The sequence below is a fragment of the Pantherophis guttatus genome, chromosome 13 (genome assembly GCF_059756535.1).
Source record: "Pantherophis guttatus breed Tessera chromosome 13, ASM5975653v1, whole genome shotgun sequence".
Classification (NCBI taxonomy): Eukaryota; Metazoa; Chordata; class Lepidosauria; order Squamata; family Colubridae; genus Pantherophis; species Pantherophis guttatus.
This window is the reverse complement of record NC_142075.1, coordinates 16,666,330-16,677,816: the sequence shown is the minus strand read 5'-3', so window position 1 is coordinate 16,677,816 and position 11,487 is coordinate 16,666,330.

The following is an 11,487-nucleotide window of genomic DNA, read 5'->3' as shown; positions in this document are numbered from 1 at the left end:
TGGCAGCTGCGTAGTCATTTTACTTGTTGCATGTCCTACTCAATGTATTTACTCAACGTATGCTACTTTTCATGGTGACTTACCTTCATTAGGAATCGGTCCAAAGATTGTAGGTGGTCAGAAAACAGCACTGGAATTCTTGTGCAAGAGGTTGGGTAGGCCAGCAAAGCATTCCCTGCCTTTCCAATCAGGTGGATGATAGGATTGGCATTTTTAGGGCATCTCCAGGGATGAATAAACATATGATCAAACCTGGTGTGTAGCTAGCATCATTAGATATATGTGAAAAAATAAGCTCCGGTTTGCTCCATTGCAAATCTTTCTTCTGTATTCACGAACCTGCTACTGTTTGCTGATTTTTTTCTTTGTAGAACTCGGAGATGGAGTCCCTCTAAAAATATTTTATTCACTCACTTTGGCAAGTTCGGTGATGCATTCACAAGATTTTCCTTCCACCGCCGTTGGTCTACATCCATCCATTCTTCTTGTTTTGCTTGTCTGGGATTTTGGTTCAGAGAAATGAGTGCCTAGTACAATTTTCGAGAAGGATAGCAGTGACAGAAGTAAGTGCCGAGGTTATTTAAGTTAAGGGTTTCAAATAGAAGCGAAACAGCCTTAAAAGTCATCGGTAGAAACCCAGGATGGGGTTGAAACTCCAGCAGCTACTCGGAATAACAGAATAACGGAGATGGAAGAGACTTTGGAAGTCTTCTAGTCCAACCTCCTGCTCAAACAAGAAACCCTATACCATTTTAGACAAATGGTTGTCCAATCTCGTCTTAAAAACATCCAATGTTGGAGCATTCACAACTTCTGGAGGCAAGTCATTTCACTGATTACTGCATTTTTCAGAGTATAAGACGCACCGGAGTATAAGACATACCTACCTTTTTTGGTGAGGAAAAGAAGAAAAAGAAATCTCCCTCTGCCTCTGAGCAATTTTGCCTCGTTGCAGCAAACAGCAAACAGCCTGCTTTACTTTCATTTTCGGTTTCAGCATAGCTTGATTAGCACAAGGGGAAAAAAAAATCTGCTCCAGCAATTTACCTCTTTGCAGCAAGCAGCAGAGTCCTGCACAAAACAACTGAGAGCAAATCAGCTGAGAGTCGGGAGGCCGATCTAATCAACTTGTGCTAATTAGCCTGTGCTGAAGCTGAAAGGAGCTGTTTTTTCTTGCTGTTTGCTTGCAAGGAGGTAACTGCTGCGAGGCAGAGGCCAAAGGGTGGGGGCCAATGGGTGGGCGGGGCTACATTCGGTGTATAAGATGCACCTAAATTTTCACCCCCTTTTAGGGGGGAGGGAAAGGTGCATTTTATACTCCGAAAAATACAATAATTGTTCTAACTGTCAGGAAATTTCTCCTTAGTTCTAAGTTGCTTCTCTCCTTGATTAGTTTCCGCCCATTGCTTCTTGTCCTGGCCTCAGGTGCTTTGGAGAATAGCTTGATTCTCTCTTCTTTGTGGCAGCCCCTGAGATATTGGAAGACTGCTATCATGTCACCCCTAGTCCTTCTCTTCATTAAACTAGCCATGCCCAGTTCCTGCAACCATTGTTCCTCTGTTTTAGCCTTCAGTCCCCCTAATCATTTTTATTGCTCTTCTCTGCACTTATAGAAAAGTCAGTTTCCATATAAAAAGTTGTTTTACTACAGAAAGTTGTTTCCTTCCTTGGTATCCCCAAAACTCTGCAGAGGTACCATAAGAAAGTTCTCAGAATATCCTGCTGGAAGATCGGCTATTTTTTAAAAAAATTCAGTGACAACGTTGGGAAGGTAGTTATGAACAGTGGTGGGATTCAAACTTTTTTACTACCGGTTCTGTGGGCGTGGCTTGGTGGGCGTGGCAGGGGAAGGATACTGTAAAATCTCCATTCCCACCCTACTCCAGGAGAAGGATACTATAAAATCTCCATTCCCACACCACTCCATGGGAAGGTTACTGCAAAGTCCCCATTCCCTCCCCACTCCAGGGGAAGGTTACTGCAAAGTCCCCATTTCCTCCCAATCAGCTGGGACTCGGGAGGCAGAGAATAGATGGGGGCGAGGCCAGTCAGAGGTGGCATTTATCGGTTGTCCGAACTACTCAAAATTTCCGCTACCGGTTCTCCAGAACTGGTCAGAACCTGCTGAAACCCATCTCTGGGTATGAAGAATGTAAATCATTTCTCCAACTCTGAGAAGTAAATCAGGTTTTTTTAGGAAACACATCATAGCCAAAACAGAGAATACAGAACAAACTGTAGCCTTATTTAACCTCCTGGTGATAGAAGCAAAAATACTGAATTAATCATACAGGAGATAGACTAAGGAATATGAGCATTAAACCCTTTTTAAAAAAGCAATTTTGTTCCATACTTTCTCGCTGACCCTTAGGATTTTAACTCTGCCATTTCCCTGAATATACATTGGGTCAAAAATACTTATACTGGAACTTCTAATGAGAAATGAGGTGATTTTAAAATGTTGCACTCCACAGTTCAGTGTCATTTGAAGAAAAACAGATGTCTGCATAGGTTATCGCTGTTTTTATTATTTTATGAACCATCACATCCATTCCGAGCTCCAAATCATAGCTTCAGACGCGGCTGCTGAATAATGGCTCCCGTAACTATTAATTTTTTATTATTAGTTATTAAATTTATATGCCTCCCATTAGCAGTTTGAGGCAACCCCCGAGTGGCTCTGAGTAAAACTAGAATAAAGCACAGGAAATCTAAACTGAAACCTAAAGAATGAAAACAGTTATGAAAGACCAAACCACTGGCAGAACATTTCACAAAGCTATTAGTCTTCTCATGAGTAAAACGTTTGATTAAGCTTGAAACGTCTTCATGTAATTGCTAAAACTAGAAGTGGGCCTTGTAAATATATGTCTTGTAAAGTGGGTCTTGTAAATTTAAAAATATGGCAGCAATTTCTAGAAATTAATCAAGGAGAGAAGCAACTTAGAACTCAGGAGAAATTTCCTGACAGTGAGAACAATTAATCAGTGGAACAACTTTCCTCCAGAAGCTGTGAATGCTCCAACACTGGAGGTTTTTAAGAAGAGATTGGATAACCATTTGTCTGAAGTGGTGTAGAGTGTCCTGCCTAAGCAGGGGGTTGGACTAGAAGACCTCTAAGATCCCTTCCAACTCTTCTATTCTATTCTATTCTATTCTATTCTATTCTATTCTATTCTATTCTATTCTATTCTATTCTATTCTATTCTATTCTATTCTATTCTATTCTAAATCTTTATTGGCCAAGTGTGATTGGACAGACACACACAAGCACAAGGAATTTTGTCTCCGGTGCATAAGCTCTCAGGCGTACATACAAGCAACAAGTGATAACCATCATCATAAAATACAATAATCGTAAATCATAGATACAACACTCAATGATAGTCATAATAAAGCAATCCACATAAATCAGAATAGTATACTAAATAAAAGCAATCAACATAAATCACGACATACAACAAGTTATAGTCATAAGAATCTAAGGACATAGGTAATAGGACAGGTGAGAAGGATAATTAGTACTACAGTCCTACTAGGTGGTTTGACATCCCAGGGCATAGACAGCGTTGTGGGAATTAGTTGTTTAACAGAGTGATAGCATGTCTTTGTGTCTGGTTGTTTCTTATGCCAGAATAACAGCATTGGAAGGGACCTTGGTGGTCTTCTAATCTAACCCTATACCAGTGATGGTTAATCTTTTCGGCACCAAGTGCCAAAACTGGAGCGTGCGCGCTGGAGCACCGGAACCCGGAAGAGAGCAGCTGGCTGGTGCGCATGCCCACTGAGAGGGCTTAGCGTGCCACCTCTGGCACAGATGCCATAGATTCACCATCATGGCCCGATACCATTTCAGATAGATGGTTGTCCAGTCTCTTCTTAATAACCTCCAGTCGTGGGGCACCTACAACTTCTTTCGAATCAATTTTTTAATTAAGTTATAGATGGGCTTCAAAAATTTTAGCAAGAGGTTTTCTGCCTAGTTGCTGGGTGGGGGTGCCCATGGTAGGCGTGGCCTAGTTGGCTTCCTGCACCACAGTGGTGTGTGTGTGTGTGTGTGTGTGTGTGTGTGTGTGCATTTTTGCCCTCCCCGGGCTCCGGAGGCTTTTCTCAAGACTCCAGGAGGACGAAAACAGCCTCCCCAGGCTCCGGAGGCCCTCTGGGGGCCGGAAACGGGCTCTACTGAACTTCCAGTAGGCCCATTTTTCACCCTCCCTGAGCCTCTGTGTGTGCCCCCTACTTACCTGCATCCAAAACGGGCCACGTGGGGACTCCTGGGAGTGGTGGTATGGGGTGAGCGGGGCCAGCCAAGAGTGGGATTTGGGGGTTCTCCAAACTGTGCAGAATCTTAGCTAGAGGTTCTCCCGAACCCTTGCAAACCCCCAGCAGCCCCACCCCTGGTTATAGAGTATTATAAAATACAAAATACAAAAGTAAATAGAAGAACAGTGGGGGGAGGGGAGAAGTGACGTGAGGAAAGATAGGGGAGGGGGAGAAGAAAAAAAAGTGTTGACTTCTGACTCTGTTACATTAAAATAAGGCATTATCATCGAATCACAGCTTTTTGCTTTTCCATAATCGTATGAACAAGTCATTTCTATAAAGATCTATCGATCTAATCTGCAAAACCCAAAGTCGGAGTTTCATTCTTTTCCACATCAAGCACGAAGTTCGGAAGCGGTTTGCATGTGGAAACGAAAGTACTTATTTGTTCTTTTCTTTAATCAAAGTGGTCAGTTTGGCCATTTCCGCCAAACTCCAGGGCACCCACAACTTCTGAAGGCAACCAACCGGATTACCATCTGCCAAATCCCAGGGGAACCTGCATCAAAACGGAGGATAAAAAGATTCTGAAGGCTGTTTCCTGTGGCATGCCTTGGAAATAGCTCAGACAGGATTAGAAATAGCTTCTTGCAGTGAGAGTGGATTAGCAGTGAATCAGACTTGCCTGCTCAAGGGGAAGAAAATATGTCTTGAAAGTGAAAGCCGCATATTGATCTACAAAGAGAATAGCTTTGGAACAAAAGGGTAAACTGGACGAACTCTTATGACCTGTGAACACCTCAGTCCCACCTAGACAGCAACAGGAATCCAACACCAGGAAGAGAAGAAGCCTCATTTCTGCAAGAAAACAGAAGCAAGTTGCTGTTGTTGTTTGTCGTTTAATGACCCCGTAATCCAGGGGTGAAATTCAGCAGGTTCTGACAGGTTCTGGAGAACCGGTAGCAGAAATTTTGAGTAGTTTGGAGAATCAGCAAATACCACCTCTGGCTGGCCCCAGGAGTGGGGTGGGAATGGAGCAGAAGTGAAATGCTACCGGTTCGGACCGTCAGCCGAACCGGTAGTTGCGGTGGCGGGTGGTTCAGAGAACCAGTAGCGGCGGCAGCACGAGGCTCTGCCAACCTGCCCGGATGTCATTACTTCCTGGTTTTAACCAAGAACTAACCTGTTTTTGACCTTCTGCGCATCCGCAGAGGGTCCAAGCGCGCACGGAGTGCGCGCTTCCAAACCAGTAGGGAAGGTAAGTAGATTTCACCCCTGGAATGGAGATTTTGCAATATCCTACCCCAGGAGCAGGAAGAGAATGGGGATTTTGCAGTATCCTTCCCCTGGAGTGGGGTGGGAATGGAGATTTTACAGTATCCTTCCCCTGCCACGCCCACCAAGCCATGCCCACCAAGCCACACCAAGCCCACCAAGTCACACCCACAGAACCAGTAGTAAAAAAATTTGAATTCCACCACTGCCGTAATCCCTTGCGGGGTGGAGTCAGGGCAACTGAATGGAGCTGAATGTTTACTGGCCAGATGCCCTTCCTGTCACCAATGCGGAGTTTTGTTCAGCAGATATATTCTCATTGTGTCCAGAGAGAGAAATATCAGCCTCTACCTAGGATCGAACTCACAGCCTCCTTCATTGTGAGGGTGAGAACTCCACCTCTAGGCCACTGTACCATTCAAGAAAACAGAAGCAAGTAATCTGGTATATCATAAAAGCTCTAACAATCTAGAAGGTTTATTAATCCAGAAGGAGCTACCTGATTTGGTGTTTACCCAAGAAAACAATTTTTATTTATTTTATTTTATTTCAAATTTATATACCGCGCAATCCTACTCAAATCATCAAGCAGACTCAGGGAAACTGTACAGTTGGGCTCCAAAGTGGGAGGAAGAGATTTTGAGTCCTGTCAAGTAGGGAACCCAATCTTTCCTGCTCTTCATTACAAAGCTACAGCTGGTTCTAGTTCCAATCAATATTATTAAAGGGTGAGTCATGGTAGCCTTGTCTTCCTCTTCAGACCCGGCTCTAATAACGGTACCCAAGAGCGGTAGAAGAAGCAACTGCAAATTATCAGCTCCTCTGCTTTCCTCACCTACACAGCCTCTTTCACCTCCTCTTCCCAAAAAGCCAATTAAAATTAGCATCGGAGTACACAGCGAGAAGGCCTTTCTAAAGAGCTATAATTGATTGAGAGGCACAGAACAACCTGAATACCATTTGGTTTGGACTTTCTTTTTCTTTTCTTTTCCTGAAGCGCTTGTATTGCAAGCTAGGAATTCAGTGAAGTCTAGCAATAGATGATAGATAGATAGATAGATAGATAGATAGATAGATAGATAGATAGATAGATAGATAGATAAGAGAGAGGGAGATAATAGATAGAGAGAGAGAGAGAGAGATAATAGGTAGAATATATATATATATATATATATATATATATATATATATATAGAGAGAGAGAGAGAGAGAGAGAGAGAGAGAGAGAGAGAGAGAGAGAGAGAGAGAACAGATAGATAAGAGAGAGAGATAAGAGAGAAAGATAAGAGAGAGAAATAGATGATTATGATATAGATAGATAGATAGATAGATAGATAGATAGATAGATGATAGATAGATAGATAGATAGATAGATAGATAGATGATAGATGGATAGATAGATAGATAGATAGAGGGGGAGATAATAGATAGATAATATATAGATAGGTAGATAGATAGATAGATAGATAGATAGATAAGAGAGAGGGAGATAATAGATAGAGAGAGAGAGAGATAATAGGTAGATAGATAGATGATAGATGGATAGATAGATAGATAGATAGAGGGGGAGATAATAGATAGAATATATATATATATATATATATATATATATATATATATATATATATAGAGAGAGAGAGAGAGAGAGAGAGAGAGAGAGAGAGAGAGAGAGAGAGAGAGAGAACAGATAGATAAGAGAGAGAGATAAGAGAGAAAGATAAGAGAGAGAAATAGATGATTATGATATAGATAGATAGATAGATAGATAGATAGATAGATGATAGATAGATAGATAGATAGATAGATAGATAGATAGATAGATAGATAGATAGATAAGAGAGAAGGAGATAATAGATAGATAATATATAGATAGGTAGATAGATAGATAGATAGATAGATAGATAGATAGATAGATAGATAGATAGATGATAGATAGATAGATAGATAGATAGATAGATAGATAGATAGATAGATAGATAGATAGATAGAATTCTTTATTGGCCAAGTGTGATTGGACACACAAGGAATTTGTCTTTGGTGCACATGCTCTCAGTGTACATAAAAAGACGAGATACATTCATCAAAAATCATAAGGTACAACACTTAATGATAGTCATAGGGTACAACTAAGCAATCGAATCATACTAGGAAACAGTCAATATAAATCGTAAGAATATAAGCAACAAGTTACAGTCATACAGTCATAAGTGGGAGGAGATGGGTGATAGGAACGATGAGAAGACTAATAGTAATAGTAACTAGCATGCAACTTGATTAGAACCATGAACCGAAGTCACTTTTTAGACCTGACTCTGCAGGTAGCATAGGCCCACTTCTTCTGCATTGGCATAGGTCTTGTGTCTTCTCCAAATGCCGCATACATTCTGTGACAGGGATGGGAAAAGGCATGCCCTCTTCAGAGAGGAAAAAACAGCCCAGGAGCATAGTTTAGCAAAGGATGCATCTGGCCATACGGCTGTTGGGTCTTCTCCAATGACACATCCATGTCATCAACGATGTGAGTGGTTTGGAGAGCAGGGCTTCTGCCTTGGAGGCTGTTTGACAGACTGACTTCTGTCTGTCAAACTTACTGAGTAGCTGTTGTTCTGAGGGGGTGACTTAGCATCCTATAATTAGGAGACGGTTTCAGAACTGTTCCTGAGGCCTACACCATCGCCCAGTAGGATGTAGCCATAGCAACAGTGGTTGCCTGGATTCCTCCTGCAACACTCTCTAATTAGGAGCTGCTGGCTGGGGGATTCTGGGAGTTGAAGTCCACCCATCTTCAAGCTACCAAGGTTGAGAAACACTGTCTTAGGGGGCTCTTCTTGAAGCAGTGTTTCCCTCCCCACAAGGCAATTCCTGACTCGGTGACAGCAGCCAGAAGATGCTTGATCCAAGAAAAGACATCAGCGGGCACCAAGTAAGGGAAAAAAAGCACTTCTAACTCTCTTTCCTCATCACACCTAGGCAACTGATGGGCAAACCCCACTGTTCATCCAGATGTGCATGCAGCACTTGGGGAGGCTAAAATGGGCAACTCTCAACCACGCAACATTTGGCAGGGAGAAATGGCAGAGAATGGCTTCCTGGATACACGCCATACCGTAGTGGTCAAAATTGTGGAAACCTTTTGGGGAAAGTGTATTTTTGATGTTTGATGGCTAATAACACCACTTTTTGGGGGGGAGTTTCAAGATAATCCTAGTCCACTGCTGGAATGGCCTGGGAATAGCCCAGACCTTAACCCAATTGGAAATCTATGGAGCCGACTAAAGAAACTTGTTAGTCAGAAGCGACCCAGCAATAAAACCCAGTTAATAGAAGCCATCATTCAATCTTGGTTTCACATTAGAACAGCTGCAGAACTAAAAGACTTGGTTCACTCCATGGGAAGACGTTGTAAGGTCGTCATTCATGCTTAAAGGTTACCCAACTAAGGATTAACTGACATGGTGATAATTTTTGCATATCTCCTTTTTTTTATGGTGACAATTTTTGTATATCTCATTTTTTCTACGTGTTTCACTTTTCTTCTTTAGACTGTAATTGCTATTCCAATAGCAAATCCTTCATAAAAGTTATTGCATTACATTCTTGATTAAATTATCTTTCCATTGATATATAATTTTATCGTACTACTCCCCCCATAAAAAAGTGGTGTTATTAGCTAGTTTTAGAAAATACACTTTTCCCAAAAGGTTTCAATTTTGGCCACTACTGTATTTGCATGGAAGGCTTGTGAATACAGACAATTACACACTGCTGACATAAGGTGCAAGACTTGCAAAAATGTTGTACCCAGATGATACACAGAATGATTAATGATGTACAGGAATGATAGAAGAGATGTAATTATAAAGCAAACAAGAATTTGAAATGAAGATGTATGTAAATAGAAAATTGGGGCTGCTCGTATACCATTCTAGATTGAATTGAAAATGGAAACAACAAGGGAGTGGAAAAGGAGAGAGGAGTAGAGAGAGGGAAGGAGAGGAGTAGGGAAGAAAGGAGAGAGAGGGATAGAAGAGAGGGAAAAGGAGAGGAGAAAAGGGAGGGGAAAGAAGAATAGGAGAGGAGGTTAGAAAGGGAGGAAGAAGAGAGGAGTGGGGAAAGGGGAGAGGAAGTAGAAAAGGGAAGGAGAGGAGGAATGAGGAAAATAGAAAGAGATAGAAGAAGGAAGAGAAGGGAAGACGAAGAGGAAAGGTTGTGGTATAATAAAGAAGAGGAAATGGTAAAAGAGCAGTCCTGAACAATTAACAAATGAAAGTAAAGGGATAAGATGAATGATTAATGATTAATGATGGATAAGAGACTGTATATTTAAATATGTTTATGAAAAACAAAAATAAAAAAACCTTTTTTTAAAAAAGAAGGTGCAAGACCATCCTGTCAAGTGCAAGTAACCAGTACCACTTTGTGAACAGTTTATTGCTGATCGCCTATTTTACAAGAATCTTGTCAGACTGTCTGCTTTCTCTTGAGAGAAATGATAGATACACACCTAATGATTTGACCCCAGACATTTGCTCTCCTAAACCAACTCTAAACTGGAATGCCTCTTTACTATCCCTAGAGGGGCTCCTTCTCCTTCAGTTGGTGGCTCCACCACGTAGCCAGATATACCAGACTGAACTTCCAGCCTTAGTACTGGGCAAAAGTTTGGCGTGTGAGGCAATCCCCTGTTGTGAAACACGCACTGTCCTTGGATACGTGGAATGAAATTTGAAAGCATTGTCCAGCACACATCACACACCTTGGCAAGGATTTTATTTCTCCAAAAGAATGATCTTAAGGTAAATTTTAAGGTTTGGGGACACACTGCATTCCCCTTGTCCCTGACATTGCTGAAGAGTACAACTTTCAGCTACCTAGCCAGCAAGACTGATAGGATAACAGAGTTGGAAGGGACCTTGGAGGTCTTCTAGTCCAACCCCCTGCTTAGGCAGGAAACCCTACATGACTTCAGACAAATGGTTATCCAACATCTTCTTAAAAACTTCCAGTGTTGGAGCATTCACAACTTCTGGAGGCAAGTTGTTCCACTGATTAATTGTTCTAACCGTCAGGAAATTCTCCTTAGTTCTAGGTTGCTTCTCTCCTTGATTGGTTTCCACCCATTGCTTTTTGTCCTGCCTTCAGGTGCTTTAGAGAATAGCTTGACTCCCTCTTCTTTGTGGCAGCCCCTGAAATATTGGAACACTGCTAGCATAGATGGCATATACACCACTAATTAGAACTTGATCCAAGAACCTGACACGACCACACCTTTGTATATCTACAGTACAACATGTTTGGACAATCTCAAAACTCACCGAAGACTGGGTTCTATGTCTATGGAGATTCTCCATCATCCAGGTCATGGTTGTCCCAGAGGTGCTTCTTCAAGAGGCAACTGGGCTTTCTGGTTTTTCTTTGAAGATGTTTCATTTCTTATCCAAGAAGCTTCTTCAGTTCTTCTCAGAGCTGATGAAGCTTCTTGGATGAGAAGAAAAGGTCTTCAAAGAAAAACCAGAAAGTCCTGTTGCCTCTTGCAAAAATCACCTTTGGCCCTCAATTGCATGTTGTAAATCAAGGGCTATCTGTGTAACACACTGGATAATCTACATTAACAGATTAGCGGAGTTGGAAGGGACTCTGTAGGTCATCTAGTCCAACCCCCCATCCAAGCAGACCCTACACCATTTCTGACAGATGGCAGTCCAGTCTCTTCTTGAAAGCTTCCAGTGATGAACCTCCCACCACTTCTGAAGGCAACTTCTGTTCCATGGGTTGATTGTTCTCACTGTCAGGAAATTTCTCCTTATTTCCAGGTTGAATCTCTCCTTGATCAGTTTCCATCCATTATTCCTTGTCTTTGGGTGCTTTGGAAAGTAGCTTGACCCCCCTCCTCTCTGTGGTAACCCCTCAAATATTTGGAACACTGCACTCATGTCTCCCCTGGTCCTT